Here is a 27,101-nt window from a genome sequence, read left to right on the forward strand (position 1 = left end):
GCATACTGTCTGAAATATTCGATGGCTGCAATAATTCTTTAAGTGTTATTTTTTCCTTGGTATTCTAATTTCACCGAAGTTTACTAAACTCAACAAACTTAATATTACTTACCGGGACATTTATTCTGTCCTCATTTTCTTTCACCGAAAAATTGTTTCCTGCAGTGCCGTCTTTCGTGCTTGGCTCTCCTACCTTTGCTAACGTGATGCACGTAGCGCAGAAGCCGATGCTGCATTCACTTACACTCGGATATCTCAGCTTCACCGTGAAAACATAATCGGACATTTGATATTTGATTGAATTTTATTGTTTTGCCTTTGGGGTGGCACCTGGGGTGGCCAGTCTGGTTGGGGGGGTGGCCTGTGCCCCCCCCAGGCCACCCCGCTGGACACGCCACTGTCTGGTGGCCAAAAACATGAAGAGCAGCTAGAATCTAATATTCATAATGAACTGCTTCATTATGATTGCCCACTCTACACAACAGAATTGACATTTTTTGTTTGATATCATGTGACAGTTCTGTTTGACATTGGGCTGATATTGTGCTTTAAACATGTATCTTTTTTGGGGGGATGAAAAATTATGTTATGTCTTTTTTAATAATAAATCATTTTTATGAATATACCTTACTTGTTTAAACATGTGCCATGGTGTGTTTTCATTTTGCTTGTGACTTGTTGATGTTTTTTAATAATAAAAAAACACACAATATATAAATGCTTATGCTGTGAGATCCCTGCCCCCACGTGATTATGTAATTAACCAGTGGGCAGGTACGTTTGTCTTCTGACATAATTGATCACGTGACTCTCCGACGAATCAAGTCTCGAAGTGTGTCACGTAAGGAACGTGCCCTCACTAGCCGGCGGTGGTGGGAAATTTAGATCTGTGTGTGAGCTCTGCTGTACTATAGCAAGTATTTGTCCGACCAGGGTTTCGCGATTTAAGATGGGCAAGAATAAGTACACAACACGATTGAAAAAGTTTGCACGGAGGAACGATTTGAAGCTGGAATATGAGAACGTTTTAGAGAGACCTGGTGAGAAAAGGTGAGCTAAAACCGGATAAATGTGTTCGGCAGCTGCAATATATTAAAGAGGGTATGCTGCCATATTGTGCATTGGGCCATGCAAGTGCTAAACCAACTACTAAGTCCTTGTAGTCTTATATTAGTTTAATAATAGCTATTTGGTTTAACTTGGAATACGCGGGACTCGCTGTGATACACAACGGCTGTGTTGTCGGAGCCCATTACTTCGCACAGTCCCGAATCTGGGCTTTGACAAGTCGTGTTTTGACGTAGTTGACTGTGGCAATGACCTCGCTTATTACATTATTTAACTTGGGATTCAGTTCTTTCTTTTCATAACCAAACCATGTAAAGAGAGAACTTTAAGAACTTAATATAGCCACTACACTGACCATCAAAACGATGAAAAAGCCTCCGTGGCTTCACATTTCTGCGATCGGCATGATCAAAATTTCGCCCTTCTCTGACAGATTTGTCATGTTGTGCTCGCTCCTGCAACATCATCATCCCCAGAAGTTTCCCCGCGGTTATGTTGCCATGTCCTCGCATAGCTCTAGAAACATTCAGTTATCACTTATCGCTATTTCAGGTGACTACCTTATGAAGCTCATAAAGTAATCAAAGCAAAGGGTGGCTATTTTGAAGAATCTAAAATATAAACCGTTTTTTGAGTTGTTTCACACTTTTTTTTGTTTACTACATAATTCCATATGTGTTCATTCATAGTTTTGATGCCTTCGGTGAGAATCTGCAATGTAAATAGTCATGAAAATAAAGAAAAACTGTTAAATGAGAAGCTGTGATCAAACTTTTGAGTTGGAGTACATCAGCAATGTTAATTAGAGCTTTTAAAATTCTTTGTCAGAGTCATCATGAGGGCTGTGATCAATGGGCAAAGGTTTCCTGATGGTGAGGGGCAGAACGCTGAAAAAGCAAAGCAGAAGGCAGCTCGGAATGCCCTGAAAAGTTTGAATGAGAAGGAAAATCTAATCGTGGAGGTAAGATGGTGCATGTGCCTGTATATGGAACACGTTTCACAAATTTGTTGCTCTATTCTTAACAATGATGTCATTTCTGAAAAATCTGTTTTTCTTTCAGATGAAGAAAAAAGATTCAAATGCGCAACGTTCTCACCTGAAATGCAGAGAAACTCTGTTTGATGGTATATCTGAACGCAAAACTAACTGGGTGAGTAGCAATACATTATAACCTGTGCTGGTTTAAATCAAACACTAACTTGTATGCATGGTGGAGCATGTAACTTGGAGCAAACAGTGGATCTTGTTATTACTGTAAATGTTAAGGGGTCAAAATGAAGTACCAGGAAATACTGTCTGACTTGTTAAGATCCAGTGACTACGAAGGCCATTTGAGTCTGAATTTGCACACAAAATTACCTTCCAGTTTACAATGCATGTGTGACCCAGAGGAAGTACTATTTAGATAGAGAAGATCCGTAGGCATAGAGTCAGTTCACAAAGTTTAATGCTAGTACAAAACAAATGTTTTATACATGTAACAGTAGCACCAAGAAAACAATGAAATTAGTAATATTTAGCTTTTTTTTTCTTTTTCTTTTTTTACAAGCTTTTTTTTTTTTTTGTAATTCTGAGCATTTTGTAGTCTGTGGTGTTTTGGAAAACTGTAAATGACCAAAAGTAATAACGACAAATAAAAATAAAGTCTTTATTATTGTTATTTCTTTTTTTGCATAAAACTTTCCTACTCCAAATTTGCACACATATTTGTTTGTGCACACTGTTTGTAAATCAGGCCCATTGTCATGTTCAAGAAACCAGTTTTAAATTGGTTTAATCTTTACAGGGGCGTGGCTACCAGTGTGGTCTTTTGCTGCTGTTTCAGAGATGCTCTTCTACCTTTATGCTTATTTGAGTTAATGGTGCTTTCCCTTCAACACAAAGCATTATTGACGTTCTCCCCTGGCATCAGCTAGACCTTTTCAGAGAACTACCACTCACTGGATATCTTCTCGGTTCCTGACCGTTCTCTGTAAACCATAGATGGTTGTGTAGGAAAATCTCAGTAGATCACTTAAATTATAAGACCGACCATAAATAAATGCATTGAGTTGTTGCCTGCAAATGTAATTAACATAACATACAAAGATTTTAAGGAGGACGATATGGTACAGAAGTTAAAGACTTTCTGCTTGTGTTTCAGGTGTCGCCCTTCGAAGTGTTTCAAGATGGCGCCTCAGCCACGCTGCCCACGCCACAGACTGAACCGTAAGTCACAAACTGAAAGCAGTGGTAGATTTGTGAAAATGGTAGACTAGACTGGTACCTGTCCAGGATGTACACTGTCTCTCGCCTTATGACAGCTGGGTTAGGCTCCTGCCTCCCTCAACCCTGATGAGGATAAGCAAAAGAGAGAAAAAGGATGGAGTGTTTCCTAATTTACCTCTTTGTTTTCTCCCAGGGATTCCTGTGGTGCTTCATCAGAACCTGTGGCGCAGACCTGTAATTCGTCAAAAAACTCCAAGGTTCAGGTCTTGTATTACTTTTCACACTAACAGTGCTATTTTGAGTAAAAACTTTAAAAGCTGCTGTTAGGTTTGTAGCATAAACCTATTCGCTGGAACGTTGAAGGCAATATAATTACACCGCAAAGCAAGACACGAAGTAGGCAAGTTCTTCATGTTACTCGTGCACGGGAGAGACTGGACAGAGCGCCGTCCCTTCGCTTGACCCCAGTAGCTCTCGTCCGTTCTCCCGTATCACTGTCCTTTTATTGAGGTTACATGAATATGCATGAGTTCATTAACATATGACGTCTACAAACACAAAGAGTACCTTGCCTGTGTGTGTGTGTGTGTGTGTGTGTGTGTGTGTGTGTGTGTGTTACTGCTGATCGAAGGGTCATATAACATCCTTGGTCAGGAAGAGGGTAGACTAGACCCCCCCGGTGAGGAAGTCCAGCAGTTCATCTAAACAGAAAAGCACTTAGACTAGAACAAATGTAACTACGTTAATCCTACCATAAAACTATAAGGCAAGTTGCAAACTTTTCCCATGCCCCCAAGATGCAGGTGTGCATTCCAGGAATGCACACCAAGCCTCTGTAGCCTGTTAAAGATCACACAACTTATCACTACACAATTAATTATACACTTCTAAGCATCTATGGTTAAATATTTCTAAGCATAAATGAGTAAATGTTTCTAAGCATAAATGACAATCAACAATACAACTCTATCATTCCCCCCTTTTCGACATTTATGCTAGAAAAGTTCCCAGTTATGAATACCTCATGTCTGACAGCTTTAAGGCAAACATTCTTATACTCAGCATATGTCAAATCACCCTAAACTACTGAAAAAGTACACAGTTTAACAAATGCATTAGCGGTTATCCCATTCATTGAGCTCATCTCATGGCAAACTGCATCTTACGAGCAACCAAAGAAATTGTTAATTTAATAGTGAAAATAAAAAAGTAACATTTTCAAAAACATCCCAGCTTGGTAATGCTTCCTCCGGGTGTGCACATCACATGTCTCTTTGCAGAGTGGTTTGAGTTCTGCAGGGCGACATAAATGTCTCTTCCAGTTGTTTCATTGTCCACAGGACCAGAGTCCAAATGTATGTAGGATAGACATTCAAACATACCAGTTGGTTTTGTTGTTTGTCAACATGGGTCTCAGCTATTTCCAAAGCTGCAGACCTCTCAGCACTCTAGTTTTATGGCCTCTCATTACCCCATTCAAGCCTTCGTCCTGTGAGGGGGATATTTATGACTCCTTAATTGTCCACGCTCTGCAGAGAAACACCTCTGTGGAAAGGGTGCAGGGTTCAGTTGTCTTACTGCTATTATAATCCCAGCAGCCTTCAGAGTGTCATCGTATGCACAGTACAGTGGCACATTAGGTGATTTTCATAGTAAACTGCTGTCATCACCACCATAGTTTCTGGTTCCTGTGCTTTCACAGAATCATGATGTCATCCTCGAACTCCTTCTGCGCTGTCGATGGAGCTTGGCACGCTCCTCATCCCCTGAGTGTTTATGTTCCAACGCTGCTGAAGGTTTAAGGCAGAGCACGTCGTACACCTTAGTCGTCTTCCTCAGCGTCAATATTGAATCTTTCATTGTATTTAAAATCTTGCTGTGGGAAGTCTCCTCTTGATTTCCTGGAAGCTTAGTAGCACAGCTCTCTGTGTCATGTCTGCTGTGCTGAAGATGATCTCTGATCCTCCTGAAGTCTCTCTCCCATCTTGTGGACGATCCTCTCCTCTATTTTGCAGGCAGTTTCATGGTCCTTGCTGTGGCTCCAAGGTCTGATTTCATGATGGGCCCCAACCAGCTTGATCTTTGACCTCAACCACTGCCTGGGCTGTCCGCTATGCCTGGAATGTTTCTCCTCACTGCTGCACCTGTATTTCAAAAAAACTTCTATTTGGACAGCATGTCAACAATCATCAAACCACATTCTTTAGTTCAGTGAACTTCACTATAGGCCATCATAGCCTCATCTGAACATGGATGCACCACTTGCATAGATTTAATACTTGTAAATAAACAGCTAATCACACAAATCACTGCAACAATAATAGTAAACATTGTTTAATATTAATTCTGGACCCCACCTCTTGACGCATGGACACGCTCATGCGTCAACTCACCAAACCTGGATCCCTGTCTTAAAAACTGGCTCCACCAGGAGCCCGCATACACAAGATCTGGAAATAAAATCAAACTTCACACGTATAAACAATTATATCAAAAGAGTAACGAGCATTCAGCACGGGCAAGACAAGTCCCATGTGCTCAGTTAACATTAATGTAATCGGTGACTTCTCTTAAGCAAAGTCACTCCACTTTACATATTATTATTATTATTATTATGGGCTCAAAGTGGCCAGCAAAGAGCCCACAATAAACTATTCCATAAACACGTAAACTCTTATTTGTTTTACTCATGTCACTTGTCCGTTTCAGCTGAATCTTCCACAGCATTCTCAAAGAAACAAACCTTAGCAATACACATTGACTGTGGTCAGACGGAGGTCAGACACAGGTCAACAGGTTCCAGAGGTGCCATAAAAACACCATAAAGTCAACCCTAGCTGTGGAAAGAATGTTAGTCACATGTAAACCCAAAAATCCTATAGTAGAAAAACATTAACTAATCCTCTTATAAACCACATAATCAAACACATAATTAACTGTAATGCTGTAAAAAAGAAAATGCAAATGTTAGCGCTGCGCAGTGTGTACACACTTTTCTCACAGTAACTTCTGTGCAACAAAAGGTAGGGAATATCACCCTTGGTAAATGCACAGACACAAAAAGTGGCATTTCACAGGTTAAATCATCATGCACTCTCGAATGTTGCTGTCATCTTACTGCTCCTGTAACAAAAAACACATAGATTCATCCACCCTTTTGTCCTGTCTAGGTGGAGATTAACTTTGAGTCGTGATCAAGTCTCGTCAGCTTTTACCAGTCGGTCAGTCAGTTTGTTTTTATTTTATTTCCATTCATACATTCATTCATTCTTTCTTTGTTTCTTTGTTTGCTGATAGTGGAACCTGTCGTCGCATTTTAGTTTCCACTCGCAGCAAAATGACATCATTTCAAAAAAAGAAAAAGAACTTTAGATAGGATTACATCGCTGAATCCAGTTTTAGGCTGGGACACTTATAATAAGTGGCCTTCCCCAGAACCCAATTTAATGTGGAGAAAACTCACTTGACACAATTTTCTCGACGACGTGTAGCATTTTTAATTCCCGACGTGCGGATCTGCTTAAAGAAAAGAAATAGACAAACAAAATCAGTGTCTGTTCAAAAGATAAAAATGAAAAATAACAAATTATTAAACCAAACTTTCAGTGCACTGTGAAAGTATCAAAATAAAAAGGCCTTGTTAAGTCATGACACAAACTCCTCATCTCAGGTAAATCATACCATTAGCATGGTTCCTCATACCATCATACTAATCGGCAGGCTCGACTTCACAACAGAAGAAAAATCATCAGCTAGATTCACTCCAAACCAACCATCAACTGCACAACACACAACAGTCTAATGTCTTATTAACTTATGAGTTTAATCACCAGGTCTGTGCTCTTCACTCATTTAGGCCACAGATCTATTTTATTCAATTTTCCTTTTCCCTTCATCATAAAACATGTGACATGCTGTGATGCACTTCATAAAAAAAGTTTGTTCTGACATATTCAGAGTTGTGTATCTAGATACAGAATTCACTCGCACATCAAAGCAGGAAACTCAGTGTTTTAGGGTCTCCATTTAACACAACAAACTCCAACACATCTCATTCACTCGTGCTAAAATTCAGTCACCTTTCATTAATCTAAGAACCGATCAACTAATTTGCATATCAGCTATTAACCCACTAAGTTGACAGGACGACAGGAAAGCATGTTCAAAATAGTATCACAAAAGACAATTTCCCTCATACAGTAAATTACTTGTGCTGCATTAATCAAGCAGGAAGCTTCTCCCAATTTACCATTTTAACACTAAATTTATTGCCTGGTCACTGATTTATCAAACCAGGATTTTTTTTTTTTTCCCACAAAAGTTAAATTGTTGTCCTGCAACTTGGAGAGTCAATTTTTTTTTTTTTTTTTTTTTTTTTTTTTAGGATAAATTCAGTATTTGATAACAAGTGTCTGCTAAATTGACACTATTTTACACTGATGAAAGATAACAAGCTAATTTTCATTGCATGTGTGTGGAGCTGTATATCCAGCAGAGCATGCAATGTGCTATGAGTTTCACTGGTCTTTACATCACACGAGGTGACTTGGACAAGATAATAAACAGACTCACACACTTAAAATGTTGTCTAATCTTCATAAGCTATTTTGTGTTTGGAATTGTTAGTAGGGTTAATATATGTTCTGTTTTTATGTATCTTCTGAAACAGGTTACCATCGGCAACCACACTGTGTGTTGTTAACCCCTTCTACAAATACCCTCTTTTAATGTGTAACACTTTGTGTATGGTCTTGTGTTATCTCTGGTGGATATTAGCTGCATGTGTGGTGTCACCTTTCCATTTTCTAACAGTACACTTGCATACCTCAGTGCTTGTCCTCTTCCTCCTTTTGTGGTGGTCTGGACACTGTGTCAATCCTCCACTTCCAGGCAGTCGCTTGTCTCCCCGAATTCCTTAACCTAATTTGATTGCCCACACTAAAACAGCAGCCTCAGCCCTCTTCTGCTCCTCTCCTTCTCTCCCACTTTTCAGTCCAATGGCAGTCAGCTTTTTTTCCAGCTTTGTCCCGTGTCTCTCTTTGTCCCACTGTCTCTTTCATTGCCATCTCACTCCAAACATGGCAAATGTCAAACTCAGACAGTCTTCTCAAAAGTCCTTCACACACAGTGAGGTTGCAGCTGGCTGGAAACGCATCTCCATCCATCCAATCTAGATGGTGGTTCTTCTCTTTCTGATGCCGTTTGCCCACAGCGCTGCTGGGCCTCTCTGCTCAGATTGTCTCTTGGACTCCTGTCCACTGTTAAATGTTCATGCTCGTGCTTCTGAAACTGCACTCGGTGTCTTCAGGGAGAGATTCGTTTCCTTGGAGCTTGCTTGTTCAGGATGAGGACGGGAAGCTGCAAAACAATTCAGCCAAAAAATTCTGGCTGAGTGTTTCTAATTTTTCTAATGATTTCAACCTATAATTTTCTTACGACTGCTACCCGTGTAGGATTGATCCAGGTCTGTTCCCCACCTGTAAACGACAGACTGAGAGACTTTCATTATTATCATCACTGCTTAATCATCACACATCTCTCTCTGTCTGTGTTTGTATGAACAATCCTTTCTTAAAAGCAGAAAATGACATTGTAGTTGTTTTTCGGCTGATCAACACAAAACCTTTTTCCTATGATTATTATTATTATTTTTTTCGTCTACAATGTAATTTGTCTCTTTTTCACTCTTTTTTTTTTTCACAATAGCTGGTGGTCTGCAAAATCACTGCTCTCACTCACCATCAAAGGCAATTACTTTTGCACAGTGCACAAAAACACTGTGATGTCAGACACATTCACACTCACTTTTTCATCTGCATAAATAAATCATATGGCTGGAGATATGTGCCATGCTGATCCATAGGCATGATCACCAGTTTAATTATTTTTAATCCAACAAAACAAATAAACAAAAACATGATGCTGATGCTACACACACACTAGTCAAGGTGCAGGAAAACTGCTCATGGAAACGCTGCACACTCCAGTTATCATAGTTATCATAACTCTGTTTCTTTCATATTCAATACAGCTTCTCCATCATGGACTTTTAGATGTTTCATACAGGGTTCAGAATACTGGTTGTTTTCACAGACATGCTCTATATCTCAACAATGGCTCATAATAAGACGACAGTCTTTCACACAGGTCAAGTGCCTCTATGCACTTCATTAGTTTAAATATTTACCTATATCACTTCACCTCACATGTCATTGTACTGAATTTAAGCAACCACAAGCTTAATGTAGATTACTTTTAACAACTATCCACCTCAGTGGTTTGGCACACAGGCTGTTAACATTTTGTGTCAGGAAGGGGTGGGGGGAAAGCCACCCACCAGAGCACAGCTGCTGATGTGGGCTGGCCTTTTCCACACACTCCTGGTTGCTTAGGAAACCCATGATAACAACAACAGCTGCTGACGTCACACACCACGCGGTCTGCTCCGCACACACAACAACAACAACAAGACGACGACGAAAATGACAATAACACAAAATAGGCCTACTCCGGACTCACACCGGACCGCTCGGGACCCTGACCCAGCTGTGGGACGCTCACCCACTCGCGCGACAAAACCCAATGAAGGGACGCTCGGGACACACACCCAGGGCGATTTCAAAACCGGACACACACCGGACGCTTGGGACCCTTGGGCGATTTAACCAAAACTTCTTTTTCGGGACACTAACCCAGTTATCGCTCCACAAAGCAGCGAACTTCTCAACGCCTCACAAAATGGCGGAGACTGCACAACGACACGGTTATAGAGTCGGCCTCTTTAAACTTACTTGGCGTTACTTAGCGTGTAATATCAGCCTGAATCCCGCCGATCGCCATTCATCGAGGAGAAGGACAGACAGCGAATCCACAGGAACTTCCTGGCTGACGTCAGTCTTTCAGCGTGCCTCTCCCCCCCCCCCCCCCTCGGTGAATGCGATCCCAGGGAGCCGGCATCGAAGGACCAATTAATGTTAGGTTTGTAGCATAAACCTATTCGCTGGAACGTTGAAGGCAATATAATTACACCGCAAAGCAAGACACGAAGTAGGCAAGTTCTTCATGTTACTCGTGCACGGGAGAGACTGGACAGAGCGCCGTCCCTTCGCTTGACCCCAGTAGCTTTCGTCCGTTCTCCCGTATCACTGTCCTTTTATTGAGGTTACATGAATATGCATAAGTTCATTAACATATGACGTCTACAAACACAAAGAGTACAGTGTGTGTGTGTGTGTGTGTGTGTGTGTTACTGCTGATCGAAGGGTCATATAACATCCTTGGTCAGGAAGAGGGTAGACTAGACCCCCTCGGTGAGGAAGTCCAGCAGTTCATCTAAACAGAAAAGCACTTAGACTAGAACAAATGTAACTACGTTAATCCTACCATAAAACTATAAGGCAAGTTGCAAACTTTTCCCATGCCCCCAAGATGCAGGTGTGCATTCCAGGAATGCACACCAAGCCTCTGTAGCCTGTTAAAGATCACACAACTTATCACTACACAATTAATTATACACTTCTAAGCATCTATGGTTAAATATTTCTAAGCATAAATGAGTAAATGTTTCTAAGCATAAATGACAATCAACAATACAACTCTATCAGCTGCAGTTCACAGTATTTTAAAAAAGATACTGTGAACTGCAGCTTAGTAGTTCAATGATTTAAGCAATTTTTAGGTAATTCATGCTACATGCTTTGGTGTCTTTTTTTTTCCCTTTCTTTTTTTACACTATGCACTCTGTATTGTTTTGTCAAGGATATGTTGTGTCCTGAAGAAAAGGGTTCAGGAAGCTCCCCCAGTGACATGTCAGTTGATTCAGTAATCTTCAGGTATGGAAAATAAAAATATGAGAATGCAATATTATCAAAATTATCACCTTCTGTTCAATTGCAACCCGCAACCCTGAGGAGGATAAGCAAAAGAGAAAGGATGGAGTGTTTACTAATTTACCTCTTTGTTTTCTCCCAGGGATTCCTGTGGCGCTTCATCAGAACCTGTGGCACAGACCTGTAAATCGTCAAAAAACTCCAAGGTTCAGGTCTTGTATTACCTTTCACACTAACAGTGCTATTTTGAGTAAAAACTTTAAAAGCGGCCAGTGTGTCTGAGTGACTCCAAGGTCCAGTCTGAAATCCTCCTAAAAACAAGAAGATCAAAAATTGAGTGAAACCTGAAGAAACTGACAGTAAAGCTTGACAACACATTTGATGTTTCACGCACACTGTCCTATTTTAAATCAAACGTGAATATTAGAACAAAAACAAGTTCTTTTTCTAACTTCAGTGTTTTACTATGGGAATTGCCTTGGCAGAGCAGGTCAGCCACTAATCAGAAGATCGGTGATCCCACGCTGCCTCCTGGCTGCATGCCAAATATCCTTGGGCAAGATACTAACCCCATGTTTGCCTACTGGTGGTGGTCAGAGGGCCCGGTGGCGCCAGTGTCCGGCAGCCTCGCCTCTGTCAGTGCGCCTCGGGCAGCTGTGGCTACAACGTAGCTTGCCATTGCCAGTGTGTGAATGTGTGTGTGAATGACTGAATGTAGTGTAAAGTGCTTTGGGGTCCTTAGGGACTGAATAAAGCGCTATACAAATGCAGGCCATTTGCACCAGCGTGCGTCTGCTCTTATATAACAATCATTAGCTTACAGCTTTATGTGTTTAAGGTATGTGCTAACTAAAAATAAAGACAAGATGATAGTTTATTAAACTTTTAATGAAATTTGCAGATTGTTTCAGTGGAGTTTAATAAACTCAGCCGTCTGCTCCTGACTACCTAAAATATAACAGGACACTGGAGTAAATTCTCGATCATCTCACACTTCTGTTTAATGTTTATTTAGCTGTGAGAAAACTATAACTTTAATCTCAGCCAAACCGATTTACTCAGAAACTAATAAAACACTGAAAAAAGCCAAACACCAACATTTTTAAATGATCTGAACGACTTACATTCTTGCTTGTAAATATCTTAAGTTTATTTTGTGACCCAGAAAGATTAATATTTAAACTAAGTAGCTGACGCCATTGTTGGAATTGGCTGGGCCACGCTATGAATTCTGGGATAGGTTGGGCCATGAAGGATACACCCGACCCATCCTTCAAATCTGGGGAAATGAAGGCCGCATTTGGAGGAGTCTTCAAATTTGGACAGTCTTCGTTGTGTTGCTGTAACGTAATCGGCCTACAAATGCGGCCTCCGAAGGATGCGGCCCCTGAATTTGGGCACAGCTATGATACCGGAGACTGCTGCTTCTTTTTCTTCTTTCATGTTTGGTGGCAGCTGGCATCCTTGTACATGCAGTGCTGCCATCTTATGTTTCAGTACGTTATTACACTTTTAAATCCTACTAGTTATTCCTGCATTTTGCAGGATCTTACAAAGCTTCAGACACGTCGACTATTAAATTAGTGGTTGACGATTTTGATAGTAGACGTAAATGTGACAAGTCGACTAATCGTGGCAGCCCTACTGGATTTTTGCATAGTTAACCCTGGCTCAGGCAGTGCTGAAATCTAGTGCCTAAGGTCTGACCTGAGATCCTTTGCTATACCTGGTGTAGTCCTGGAGCGTAGTTTCAGGGGGCTGGTGCAGTTTGGGAATGGGCTATATCTCCCATAGTGAAACACCGAGCAAAGGTAGAAAAAGAGCGCTTGGTTACTTAACGTAATCCCTGGTTCTTTGATAACAGTGTTTCACCAGCACTTTCATCCTTTACTTGCGGACCAAAAGAAATCTACTGAGAATGAGTCAGGAGGGGCACGGCTCGACAGATCTGTCATGGACAGACAGGGTGTCACTGGAGCTTCCATAGTTAGTCACACCAAGGTGATTCCCATAGTGAAACATCTCACTCCATTATCAGAGAATCAGGGATTACGTTAAGTAACCCAACATTGCTATTTATATGCAGTAAATATTGAATTACTTTAATTTACTGTTGCTTTATATTTTCTAGCAAAATCTTCTGTATTTACTCAAATTTGCAGAGCAACAAAAAGCTTATATGAAGCCCAAAATCTGTGAATATCTATTCAGACATGCTACTAAGCTGCAGTTCACAGTATTTTAAAAAAGATACTGTGAACTGCAGCTTAGTAGTTCAATGATTTAAGCAATTTTTAGGTAATTCATGCTACATGCTTTGGTGTCTTTTTTTTTTTTCCTTTCTTTTTTTACACTATGCACTCTGTATTGTTTTGTCAAGGATATGTTGTGTCCTGAAGAAAAGGGTTCAGGAAGCTCCCCCAGTGACATGTCAGTTGATTCAGTAATCTTCAGGTATGGAAAATAAAAATATGAGAATGCAATATTATCAATATTATCACCTTCTGTTCAATTGCAACCCGCAACCCTGAGGAGGATAAGCAAAAGAGAAAGGATGGAGTGTTTACTAATTTACCTCTTTGTTTTCTCCCAGGGATTCCTGTGGCGCTTCATCAGAACCTGTGGCACAGACCTGTAAATCGTCAAAAAACTCCGAGGTTCAGGTCTTGTATTACCTTTCACACTAACAGTGCTATTTTGAGTAAAAACTTTAAAAGCGGCCAGTGTGTCTGAGTGACTCCAAGGTCCAGTCTGAAATCCTCCTAAAAACAAGATCAAAAATTGAGTGAAACCTGAAGAAACTGGCAGTAAAATTTGACAACACATTTGATTTTTCATGCACACTGTCCTATTTTAAATCGAACGTGATTATTAGAACAAAAACAAGTTCTTTTTCTAACTTCAGTGTTTTACTATGGGAATTGCCTTGGCGTAACCAACTATGGAAGCTCCAATGACAACCCATCTGTCCACGACAGACCTGTCAAGCCGAGCTCAGGACTCCGCCCCCTTATTCTAACTCGCCGACCAGCGCCTCCTAACTCATTGTCGCTTTCTTACCGTGAAAAACTACTTTGAGTTTCCTTAGCGTGTCCAGGCTAACTTGATTAGGTGCTTAACAGTTCTCCATTGTCCTCTATAGGAGTATATCGCAGAACAGTTTTTCCAGTCCCAGTTTGGATTATGGTAAATCCTTTGGAAGAAGTCCACTTATAGTTACACTCTATTAAACAGCTGTGTCGTGTCAGGCAAGTTGTTCCAGCAGTTCCTGGTTTTGTTTGGCGAGATGGCTGATGTTTGTGTCAGGCAATTGCGTTACAGCGAGTCTTGTATGGTTGCTAAACATGCTCAGTCCGCCAGTAAACATGCTTTACAGGCGGACCCCATGAGAGTCTTTGGGACATGTGGACAGAAGTGCTGGGTTCAGAATATCAGATCAGCTGTTTGTTTCCTGGGCCTCCCCTGACAAGGGCGGGCTCCTGTAACGCCACAGGCTAGCTCATTGGATTGTAGAGGCCATAGCTCTGGCTTACAGCTCTAAGGGCTCATAGGCCTCCTGGGACTCCAAACTCATTCTACCATTGGTATTGTCACATCCTCAGCTTTGTTCAGAGGTGTATCAGTCCAGGATATATGTGCCACACATTTGTATTTTTGTGGGCTGGATTTTAGGGCTGCTACAAACGACTATGTTGATAGTTGGCTAGTCAACAGTTTTTTGGGGGGGATTAGTCGACTAATCAGATCATGCGTACATTGGACGTAAAACGTACAGCTTATTGCACCAGCAGCGTCTGCTCTTATATAACAATCATTAGCTTACAGCTTTACGTGTTTAAGGTATGTGCTAACTAAAAATAAAGACAAGATGATAGTTTATTAAACTTTTAATGACATTTGCAGATTGTCTCAGTGGAGTTTAATAAACTCAGCCGTCTGCTCCTTGCTACCTAAAATATAACAGGAAACTGGAGTAAATTCTCGATCATCTCACACTTCTGTTTAATCAGTTTTCTGTTTGATGTTTATTTAGCTGTGAGAAAACTATAACTTTAATTTCAGCCAAACCGATTTACGACTTACATTTTTGCTTGTAAATATCTTAAGTTTATTTTGTGACCCAGAAAGATTAATATTTAAACTAAGTAGCTGACACCATTGTTGGGATTGGCTGGGCCACGCTATGAATTCTGGGATAGGTTGGGCCATGAAGGATACACCCGACCCATCCTTCAAATCTGGGGAAATGAAGGCCGCATTTGGAGGAGTCTTCAAATTTGGACAGTCTTCGTTGTGTTGCTGTAACGTAATCGGCCTACAAATGCGGCCTCCGAAGGATGCGGCCCCTGAATTTGGGCACAGCTATGATACCGGAGACTGCTGCTTCTTTTTCTTCTTTCATGTTTGGTGGCAGCTGGCATCCTTGTACATGCAGTGCTGCCATCTTATGTTTCAGTACGTTATTACACTTTTAAATCCTACTAGTTATTCCTGCATTTTGCAGGATCTTACAAAGCTTCAGACACGTCGACTATTAAATTAGTGGTTGACGATTTTGATAGTAGACGTAAATGTGACAAGTCGACTAATCGTGGCAGCCCTACTGGATTTTTGCATAGTTAACCCTGGCTCAGGCAGTGCTGGAATCTAGTGCCTAAGGTCTGACCTGAGATCCTTTGCTATACCTGGTGTAGTCCTGGAGCGTAGCTTCAGGGGGCTGGTGCAGTTTGGGAATGGGCTATATCTCCCATAGTGAAACACCGAGCAAAGGTAGAAAAAGAGCGCTTGGTTACTTAACGTAATCCCTGGTTCTTTGATAACAGTGTTTCACCAGCACTTTCATCCTTTACTTGCGGACCAAAAGAAATCTACTGAGAATGAGTCAGGAGGGGCACGGCTCGACAGATCTGTCATGGACAGACAGGGTGTCACTGGTGATTCCCATAGTGAAACATCTCACTCCATTATCAGAGAATCAGGGATTACGTTAAGTAACCCAACATTGCTATTTATATGCAGTAAATATTGAATTACTTTAATTTACTGTTGCTTTATATTTTCTAGCAAAATCTTCTGTATTTACTCAAATTTGCAGAGCAACAAAAAGCTTATATGAAGCCCAAAATCTGTGAATATCTATTCAGACATGCTACTAAGCTGCAGTTCACAGTATTTTAAAAAAGATACTGTGAACTGCAGCTTAGTAGTTCAATGATTTAAGCAATTTTTAGGTAATTCATGCTACATGCTTTGGTGTCTTTTTTTTTTTTCCTTTCTTTTTTTACACTATGCACTCTGTATTGTTTTGTCAAGGATATGTTGTGTCCTGAAGAAAAGGGTTCAGGAAGCTCCCCCAGTGACATGTCAGTTGATTCAGTAATCTTCAGGTATGGAAAATAAAAATATGAGAATGCAATATTATCAATATTATCACCTTCTGTTCAATTGCAACCCGCAACCCTGAGGAGGATAAGCAAAAGAGAAAGGATGGAGTGTTTACTAATTTACCTCTTTGTTTTCTCCCAGGGATTCCTGTGGCGCTTCATCAGAACCTGTGGCACAGACCTGTAAATCGTCAAAAAACGCAGAGGTTCAGGTCTTGTATTACCTTTCACACTAACAGTGCTATTTTGAGTAAAAACTTTAAAAGCGGCCAGTGTGTCTGAGTGACTCCAAGGTCCAGTCTGAAATCCTCCTAAAAACAAGATCAAAAATTGAGTGAAACCTGAAGAAACTGGCAGTAAAATTTGACAACACATTTGATTTTTCATGCACACTGTCCTATTTTAAATCGAACGTGATTATTAGAACAAAAACAAGTTCTTTTTCTAACTTCAGTGTTTTACTATGGGAATTGCCTTGGCGTAACCAACTATGGAAGCTCCAATGACAACCCATCTGTCCACGACAGACCTGTCAAGCCGAGCTCAGGACTCCGCCCCCTTATTCTAACTCGCCGACCAGCGCCTCCTAACTCATTGTCGCTTTCTTACCGTGAAAAACTACTTTGAGTTTCCTTAGCGTGTCCAGGCTAACTTGATTAGGTGCTTAACAGTTCTCCATTGTCCTCTATAGGAGTATATCGCAGAACAGTTTTTCCAGTCCCAGTTTGGATTATGGTAAATCCTTTGGAAGAAGTCCACTTATAGTTACACTCTATTAAACAGCTGTGTCGTGTCAGGCAAGTTGTTCCAGCAGTTCCTGGTTTTGTTTGGCGAGATGGCTGATGTTTGTGTCAGGCAATTGCGTTACAGCGAGTCTTGTATGGTTGCTAAACATGCTCAGTCCGCCAGTAAACATGCTTTTACAGGCGGACCCCATGAGAGTCTTTGGGACATGTGGACAGAAGTGCTGGGTTCAGAATATCAGATCAGCTGTTTGTTTCCTGGGCCTCCCCTGACAAGGGCGGGCTCCTGTAACGCCACAGGCTAGCTCATTGGATTGTAGAGGCCATAGCTCTGGCTTACAGCTCTAAGGGCTCATAGGCCTCCTGGGACTCCAAACTCATTCTACCATTGGTATTATCACATCCTCAGCTTTGTTCAGAGGTGTATCAGTCCAGGATATATGTGCCACACATTTGTATTTTTGTGGGCTGGATTTTAGGGCTGCTACAAACGACTATGTTGATAGTTGGCTAGTCAACAGTTTTTTGGGGGGGGATTAGTCGACTAATCAGATCATGCGTACATTGGACGTAAAACGTACAGCTTATTGCACCAGCAGCGTCTGCTCTTATATAACAATCATTAGCTTACAGCTTTACGTGTTTAAGGTATGTGCTAACTAAAAATAAAGACAAGATGATAGTTTATTAAACTTTTAATGAAATTTGCAGATTGTTTCAGTGGAGTTTAATAAACTCAGCCGTCTGCTCCTTGCTACCTAAAATATAACAGGAAACTGGAGTAAATTCTCGATCATCTCACACTTCTGTTTAATCAGTTTTCTGTTTGATGTTTATTTAGCTGTGAGAAAACTATAACTTTAATTTCAGCCAAACCGATTTACGACTTACATTTTTGCTTGTAAATATCTTAAGTTTATTTTGTGACCCAGAAAGATTAATATTTAAACTAAGTAGCTGACGCCATTGTTGGAATTGGCTGGGCCACGCTATGAATTCTGGGATAGGTTGGGCCATGAAGGATACACCCGACCCATCCTTCAAATCTGGGGAAATGAAGGCCGCATTTGGAGGAGTCTTCAAATTTGGACAGTCTTCGTTGTGTTGCTGTAACGTAATCGGCCTACAAATGCGGCCTCCGAAGGATGCGGCCCCTGAATTTGGGCACAGCTATGATACCGGAGACTGCTGCTTCTTTTTCTTCTTTCATGTTTGGTGGCAGCTGGCATCCTTGTACATGCAGTGCTGCCATCTTATGTTTCAGTACGTTATTACACTTTTAAATCCTACTAGTTATTCCTGCATTTTGCAGGATCTTACAAAGCTTCAGACACGTCGACTATTAAATTAGTGGTTGGTTACTTAACGTAATCCCTGGTTCTTTGATAACAGTGTTTCACCAGCACTTTCATCCTTTACTTGCGGACCAAAAGAAATCTACTGAGAATGAGTCAGGAGGGGCACGGCTCGACAGATCTGTCATGGACAGACAGGGTGTCACTGGTGATTCCCATAGTGAAACATCTCACTCCATTATCAGAGAATCAGGGATTACGTTAAGTAACCCAACATTGCTATTTATATGCAGTAAATATTGAATTACTTTAATTTACTGTTGCTTTATATTTTCTAGCAAAATCTTCTGTATTTACTCAAATTTGCAGAGCAACAAAAAGCTCATATGAAGCCCAAAATCTGTGAATATCTATTCAGACATGCTACTAAGCTGCAGTTCACAGTATTTTAAAAAAGATACTGTGAACTGCAGCTTAGTAGTTCAATGATGTGAACAATGAAAGTTCATTGATTTAATTCATGCTACATGCTTTGGTGTCTTTTCTTTCTTTCTCTTTTTTTACACTATGCATTATATTGTATTGTTTTGTCAAGGATATGTTGTGTCCTGAAGAAAAGAGTTCAGGAAGCTCCCCCAGTGATATGTCAGCTGATTCAGAAATCTTCAGGTGTGGAAAATAAAAATATGAGAATGCAATATTATCAAAATTATCACCTTCTGTTCAACTGCTTTAAGAAATTGATATTTAATAAAAGATTTCTGTCAACAGTAATTCACAGTTTGACTACGTAGAGGAGCTGGGTAAAGGAGCTTTTGGTCGAGTAGTCAAGGTAAAAGATAAACTGGTGGAAAAGTATTACGCAATAAAGATCATCCGCTGGAACGAGTAAGTGAAGTGTTCTGTAATATTGCATGATTTCACTGCGTGCTTTATTGGTTTATATTGTTACAGTTAGTTATAGTAAAGTTGTATGATTCAGTTTTTTTCCCCCCTCTTTGAATTAGAAAAGCTCTATGAGAACCCATGGTGTTGTCAGACCTCGAGCACCCTAATATCATTAGATACTTCTCGTGTTGGACGGAGTATTCAGGATACCAGTCAGACAGCACTGACGAAAGCTGCAGTACACAGTAAGACTTGTGAAAGTAATTCTTCGCTTCTTTTGTATCATTTCACTGTTTGATCATTCATCCTGTTTTAGGTCTTTCACTGGTTCACCCAAGAAGTACCTCTACATTCAGATGGAACTGTGTGACACCAGAACACTTCTAGACTGGATAGAAGACTGGTATACGAAGAAATCAAACTCCAAGAGAAGAGAAGAAAGTCTGACCATTGCTCAGCAGATGGTCGGTGGTATCGAATACATTCACTCCAAGAAGCTCATCCACAGAGACCTGAAGGTGAGCCAGACGAAGCAGATAACGGGCTAACCACAGGTAGCGCACAGCTGTGTGTGTGTGTGTGTGTGTGTGTGTGTGTGTGTGTGTGTGTGTGTGTGTGTGGGTTAAAACCTGACAACAAGGTGTAATGTTCGTATGTGACTTTACGTTTCTAAAATTATTTGGTTTACTCTTTTACCGAAATCCACAGAAACCCAGAGATTCTCACTCGTTACTGTTTATTGCAACACCACACCAACACTCCCACAGCCTCACAGGATGTAACAATTGGTCACGTTTGCTTTGTTTCATCCGGCTAGCCTGCCAACATCCTGTTTGGGCAGGACACAAAAGTGAAAATCGGAGACTTTGGACTGGTCACTGCTGAGAACGACGACGATGACAAGTCCCCGATCAAGAGAACTGTGGAGAAGGGAACACCATCATACATGGCTCCTGAACAGGTGAGTCCGTCGACATTATTATGCTAATTTCCAGCTGCTCCATTTTATTTTTGGGTTCTACTAGAGTAGCTCTGCATTTTGAAAAAGTATCCTCTCTTCCTGCAGCTTAGTTCAGTTCAGCCTTCACTTCTGATTGGCTGCTCCTTGCAAACAAAATCAACAGCTAGTTGGGCACACAGATCTGCTTAAAGGTCTGTGTGCCCAACTAGCTGCACACAGATCTGCCTTTAAGCAGATCTGTGTGCATGAGATGACCGTATCAGGAATAACCCTGCTCACTGACATCATACAGAGCAAATAATCTGTCTTAATTAATCCTAAAATTGAATTTCTGTCTCAAAGGGATAACTTCTATATTTCGTAGTATCATAATAATCATCAGTTTGAATATATCTGTATCATTGTTGTTCAAATTTATTCTACTCTTAAGTGGTATCTGTCACTGAAGCCTTTGATGACTGGATTAGTGAAATGATGGTGACTTCATGAGTACAGGCTCTGTTGTAATAAGTCATGGTGAAGAAGAATTCAGTGTATTGTTTCCTCCACCAAGGAGGTTCTGTTTTTGGTAGCGTTTGCATACATGTTGTTCTGTCTGTAAACACAACAGCTTTAAAACGTTTGAATATATTCTGATAAAACTTTGTAGACGTGTAGAGTGGAGTCATCTTAACAACCCATTCAAATGTGGCATACATCCACCAAGTTCAAGTTTATGATTTATTGCGATGTATTTAAAAATTTACAAAAAGCCTTATAACTATGATTCTTATAAGTGTGGTGTGTATCGTCAACATAAAGTATTGTAAAAAGATTAAAAATAAATCATTCTTGACCTCTGACCTCTCAAAGTTCAATAGAGTGATCGGATGTTCAATTGATGATATTTCCATAGAGCTATTTCTTGAAACTATGTTTTTATGGACAACATATAGGGAATCATGCAATATATTTGCCAAAAGTATTTGCTCCTCTGCCTTGACTCGCATATGAACTTGAGCAATATTCAATTCTTAATCTATAAGATTTGATATGAAGCCGTTCTTTGCACCTGGACAAGCAGTGTGTCTATAGGAGTGTGTTTATTGAAAACTGGCTCGCATTTACCGCTCTCATCTTTGTATGGGGGTTGAGGTCGGGACTCTGTGCCAGCCAGTCAAGTTCTTCCACACAAAACATGCTCATCCATGTCTTAATGGGCCTTACTTTGTTCACTGGTGTTGGAACAGGAAGGGTTTATCCCCAAACATTTTCCACAAAGTTGGGACCATAAAATTGTCCGAAGTTTCTCATTATGCTGAAGCATTAGGACCCCACGCCTCCACCAGACTTTACACTTGGCACAGTGCAGCCAGACAAGTACCATTCTCCTGGAAACCACAAAGGTGTGATTCGTCACACCAGAGAACACGTCTCACTGCTCTAGAGTCCAGTGAAGGCGTATTTTACACCACTGCATCTGACACTTTACATTGTCCCTGGTGATGTAAGGCTTGGATGCAGCTGCTCAGCCATGAAAACTTATTCCATGAAGCCGCATTGATTTTAAGCTAATCTAAAGGCCACATGAAGTTTGGAGTTCTGTAGAAATTGACTCTGCAGAAAGTCAGCAACCTGTGTGCACTGTGTGCGTCAGGATGTGACTGGAACATCTGAATTCAGTGATTTGGATAAGTGGTTTAGTACTTTTGGCAATACAGTGTATAAAGAGATTCTAAATAACCCATTACTTGATCTCCGATTCCTTCAAAGTCAAATGAGGTCAGACTTTTATAAAATGTCTTTAAAAATATTTAAAACGTTGCTTAAAATTGTACTGTTTGTTTATACGTTTTCCATTTAGGAAATGATACTGGTATATGTGGCTTCTAAATATCACATTATAGTTTACATCCAAATATGTCACATTTAACCTTTTGACCTCACTTTTGCATTTTACATCTGCATTTCTTTCACATTGACCCCACAACATATTATATCTTTAAAGAACACGTCAAGAAAAAGATTGAACTGCTTAGTTAGTTAGAAAATTGTATTATTACATAATAAGCCCGGGGCTCTAATTTCTCAATGATGCAACTAAAAAAAATCATCCAGTCATTCGATTAAAAAGAAGAAAGAAAAAAAAAGTCTCTGCTACTCTGAAAATCTCCATGTAATCAACAACAAACGCACATTATGCCCCTATCGTGGTCTAAACCAATCAGAGATAGTAAGGGAGAGGACCTCTGATTGGTCCTGGGGTCCGTTCTTCGTACCTCGCTAAGTAAGTTAGCTGGATTTGATTGTTGACGATTTTGCGTGATCTTGGATCGTTCGGTTCTCCGAAGCTCATCCGGGTTCACTTTATGTAAACAGGATTAGATCGCGGCCAGTCGGGTATGTCCGCTTCATTTATACGAAAGCAACAGCGATATTTTACCACTGTTTTGCCATAAATAAATATTATCAATGTAACTAAAGGTAATGCAGTATTTGATTCTTTTATTGATTCCATACAGATACATACAGGTCATTTCCTAAAAAAGGGAAATGTGCTATTAACATTCTATCACATGTATGTGATTATTACAGATGTAATTCATATTTCAGAGTAGTAATTGTAAATTACGTCGTGTAATCAAGATGAGAGACCACGGCTATAAAAGCGAAGGTGGATTTGGGAAGCCTGTCGCAGCCATGTCCTGTCCGTATACGCGAGCAGCCCATTGCGGAAGGTGCAAGATTGATAAGGAGAGTCCTCAGAATCCAGCGTATATTGCGGGACAGACAGGATCCTTTAGCTCAGCGCGACAGTGTGCTCATAGAGAGATATCGATTTTCCCGTGAGGGTATTATTTACTTAACCAACTTGTTGACGAGGGGGTGCAGGACCACCACCTGTCTTTTTTTCCTCTGCCCTTTTCCTGGTTGCTGTTATAAACAAACAAACAGATTATTTCAGGGTCTCTTTTCAAGAGACTAAAAGCAATATAAGTGATAAATATTACCATTCTGTAGAATATTCTTATATTATCCGCTTACGGATCTGTTGCTATGACAGCAAGTCCCGGATGAGCTTCGGAGAACCGAACGATCCAAGATCACGCAAAATCGTCAACAATCAAATCCAGCTAACTTACTTAGCGAGGTACGAAGAACGGACCCCAGGACCAATCAGAGGTCCTCTCCCTTACTATCTCTGATTGGTTTAGACCACGATAGGGGCATAATGTGCGTTTGTTGTTGATTACATGGAGATTTTCAGAGTAGCAGAGACTTTTTTTTTCTTCTTTTTAATCGAATGACTGGATGATTTTTTTTTTTTAGTTGCATCATTGAGAAATTAGAGCCCCGGGCTTATTATGTAATAATACAATTTTCTAACTAACTAAGCAGTTCAATCTTTTTCTTGACGTGTTCTTTAAAGATATAATATGTTGTGGGGTCAATGTGAAAGAAATGCAGATGTAAAATGCAAAAGTGAGGTCAAAAGGTTAAATGTGACATATTTGGATGTAAACTATAATGTGATATTTAGAAGCCACATATACCAGTATCATTTCCTAAATGGAAAACGTATAAACAAACAGTACAATTTTAAGGGTTGCCGATCAATGTTTCTACTATCGATGCGTAGCCCCTGTTAAGCCACCCAGTGATCTCACATTACTTCATCCAGCTGTACTAATCGTCAACAACGGGTGTGTTCGGAGAACCGGGATAGCGAGCTCAAAGTTAGCGCGATGATTTGATCTTGGATGTAGTAAGCGAGGTACGAAGAACGGACCCCTGGTCCAGATATTCCTTTCGGCCTACGTGTGTGTACGTTTGAAAGTTTAGGTGGATAGACGGGTGAGTAGTAGGGCTGGGTTTCAATAGTCGAGTTTCCAATTAAAGTGGATTTTAGCTTGAATAACGCGATGTTGATTCATTAAATCCTGAATCAATTTTTAAATATTGTTTTTTTGTTTTGTTTTTTTGCCAGAAAAGCCAGGAGCTCACAAAACTATTTGAACAACCACCAAACAGATAAAATAGTAAATGAGAGCAAGTAAACAGATTCCACACAAAGCCATAAACGGAGCGTGGAGCCGACGTATCAGTGAGATGACGGCTTTCTTACCTGATGGCACGAACCCGTTGGGGTTGAAAGTCGTCAGCTCACTGATTCTGAGCAACAAGTTTTGTCCCTCTTCGACCAAAATGTATTTCAAGAACAGTTTCCCATCTCAAATCTGTTTTCTGTATTATTCATTTGCTTATTTACCGTTGTTTACAGCGCTGTCGGGCGCTGTTTTTCTCTTTTCCCCCAAAATGACCTCTGACCAGAAATCCTTAATTTTGCTGTTTAATACTTTGGTATAATTTCTAAAAAAAATAAATATATTGAAAAACTCTTAGCTTGCAGAATATTTTTAAGGTGGTTATCTGATATAAAAAGTCAGGCCAGGAAAATCCCTTTCATGTTTTCTGTGTTTTATCCTCAGTTACTTTGACACAAAGGCATCTGCTGTGATGCTTACATCCCTGATGAAGTCTCACAAGTGTCAGTACTGATAAATGATCAGATTTATAATATTTCTGACTGTGAGTCAAGATTGAATTTAATCAAATCAATTATAGAAATCAGTGACAATACCCAGCCCTAGTGAGTAGCCTAAGCCCTACAGAAGTGGATGTAGCTGTTGGGTAATGACAAGATGAATGACTGAAAACACATTCTATGCCGCGATAAATGCAAGTGTCCCCTCTTCCCACTGCCTTTAAACTGCAGGCAGCAGCGAAACAGGTCGTCAGAGGAGGCCGAGATGATGATTAAGTTTAACATTACCTACAATACTGCCAAAGCGCTTTAAGCACAAGCACTTTTTCAGTAACTTATCTTTCTTGTAGAATTGCGCTCCAAAAAAAGAACTTTGTGTTGACAAGATTGTTACAAATTAATATTGCCTGTATGGACAGCAACCCCCCCCCCCCCCCCAAAAAAGTGCACATGTAAAAACTGCAGTGTTAATTGATGCGGTTGAAAAATTTGGGTGTGCCTAACTTTTGTGTTGGTGGACCTAAGAAGAACAAACGTTAGGCACACAGTGCAACCGTGGGAAAAAGGTTAGTCTAGAGCTCTGTAAGCTCAGGTTATTCATGCCCAATTATTTACAAATCAGTACCGATTAATACTTATTAACCATGCTTACAGAATTTCTATATGCAAAATACAGTACTATTCCCTTAAATGTAAACACTGACCAGAGAGTGAGCTGCCTTGGTGGAGGTTTGTGCGCTCAGTGCTTCTTGTTATTAATGCTGTTTAACTGCTTTAACGCAGAAGGGCAAGAACTACGGCAGAAAGGTTGACATATTTGCTTTGGGGCTGATCTACTTTGAGCTTCTTTGGAAAATCTCCAGTTGTTGTGAAAAGTACAAGGTAGGTTGCTGTGCATGGTAGCTCATAATCTGTAGGAGGTCAAATGTTTTGTCTTTAACTATTCATTAGAAATTTCCTGAACTATATTTCAGACATGGGAAGACATCAGAAAACAGGAGCTTCCCCAAGAATTTGCATCCACTTTTATCTCGGAGGTACATCAACATTTTCTCAGTGTATTAGCAAATTTCAGTATGCATTTCTCACGACATGTGCTGGCAGAGTAAAGGCTGTGATCCAAAACCTCTCTATTTTTTAGGGTCACTTAGAAATGTATGTGTTTGATTTTAGATGGATTATTTATATCAGCTAACAGAAGACAATTTCCAGCAAACACCTCCAGTATTCCAGTGTCTGAAAGGCTAATTAATCATTAGAAAAGGCCTTTTTGTTTTTAGTTGTCACAGAAGCAAGGAAAGTCTGTGGAGCATCAGGACGTTCAGGTTCAAACATGAACATGATGGCGATGAGAACAAAATCAGAAAGGGATGATCTTCATATTTAGGGAAATAAGACTCTGGATTTAAAAGATATACACTTAATGGAAAATGTCTAAGTTGAGCTCTAGAAATGGTGCAAATGAAAGATTGTTTCTAATAAATGTTTTATTGCTCTTTTTATGCTACAGTACATCACCATCAGATCAATGCTGAGTATGAATCCCGAAGACCGACCTGAAGCGTCTAAGGTCATAACAGACCTGGAAGAGTGCGCTAAACGGATAAACGCTGAAGAAATAGCGCGTCGTGGAAGGGCCACTGTCTAAATAGCGGGAATACAACAGAAGAATTTCATCTGCACATGTGGGGGGGAAAAGATCCATTGGTGCTCTTGAATGACTTTCAGAATGATGTCAAATATTCACATGCAACTTACAAATCATAATTGATCGTTTTTAGAACATACCACCAAACATTGAAGCTACAGAAACCTGTAGTTTTCATTTTAAAATTTAAATGACCAGTTCTGCCCATCCTTCCAGGAAGTGTGCAAACCATGCCATTTGACACATGACTAGATATTTTATTGATCACATATTGAATTTACAGTTGCAGGATAAAGAATAAGCATAATATAATATTTTATATTACCACCGGTCCATACTGACTTTTCTTAAAAGTAATGTAGTACGTTACTTAATTACTTGCCAGAGAAAGTAATTTGCTGCACTGCTAGTTGCATTACTTTCGCATTACATCATAAACACACCAACACAAATTTGTGCCCTAATGAGGACACGTGTACAGCCTCATAGTTTTTAGGTATGAACAAAAAGCCGACAACACAAAGCAAAAACATTTATTTTATTTTTTAATT

The 27,101-nt window shown here is 40.2% G+C and overlaps 1 pseudogene across 1 annotated transcript; it reads left to right on the forward strand.

The window, feature by feature from the left end:
• Window positions 1-949: 949 nt before the first annotated feature.
• Window positions 950-26,550, forward strand: LOC146561324 (uncharacterized; annotated as a pseudogene). Its single transcript, XR_014888024.1, has 17 exons — window positions 950-1,050; window positions 1,897-2,029; window positions 2,130-2,219; window positions 3,213-3,277; window positions 3,471-3,534; window positions 11,036-11,109; window positions 11,249-11,312; window positions 13,487-13,560; window positions 13,700-13,763; window positions 19,124-19,197; window positions 19,300-19,416; window positions 19,536-19,661; window positions 19,733-19,934; window positions 20,234-20,377; window positions 25,686-25,784; window positions 25,877-25,939; window positions 26,413-26,550. The product of XR_014888024.1 is annotated as an uncharacterized LOC146561324 (transcript).
• The last annotated feature ends 551 nt before the right edge of the window (window positions 26,551-27,101 follow it).

Source organism: Mchenga conophoros, linkage group LG13 (genome assembly GCF_057382185.1).
Source record: "Mchenga conophoros isolate Kocher_MC1m ecotype Shallow Benthic linkage group LG13, M_conophoros_male_GT1.1, whole genome shotgun sequence".
NCBI classification, from domain to species: Eukaryota; Metazoa; Chordata; class Actinopteri; order Cichliformes; family Cichlidae; genus Mchenga; species Mchenga conophoros.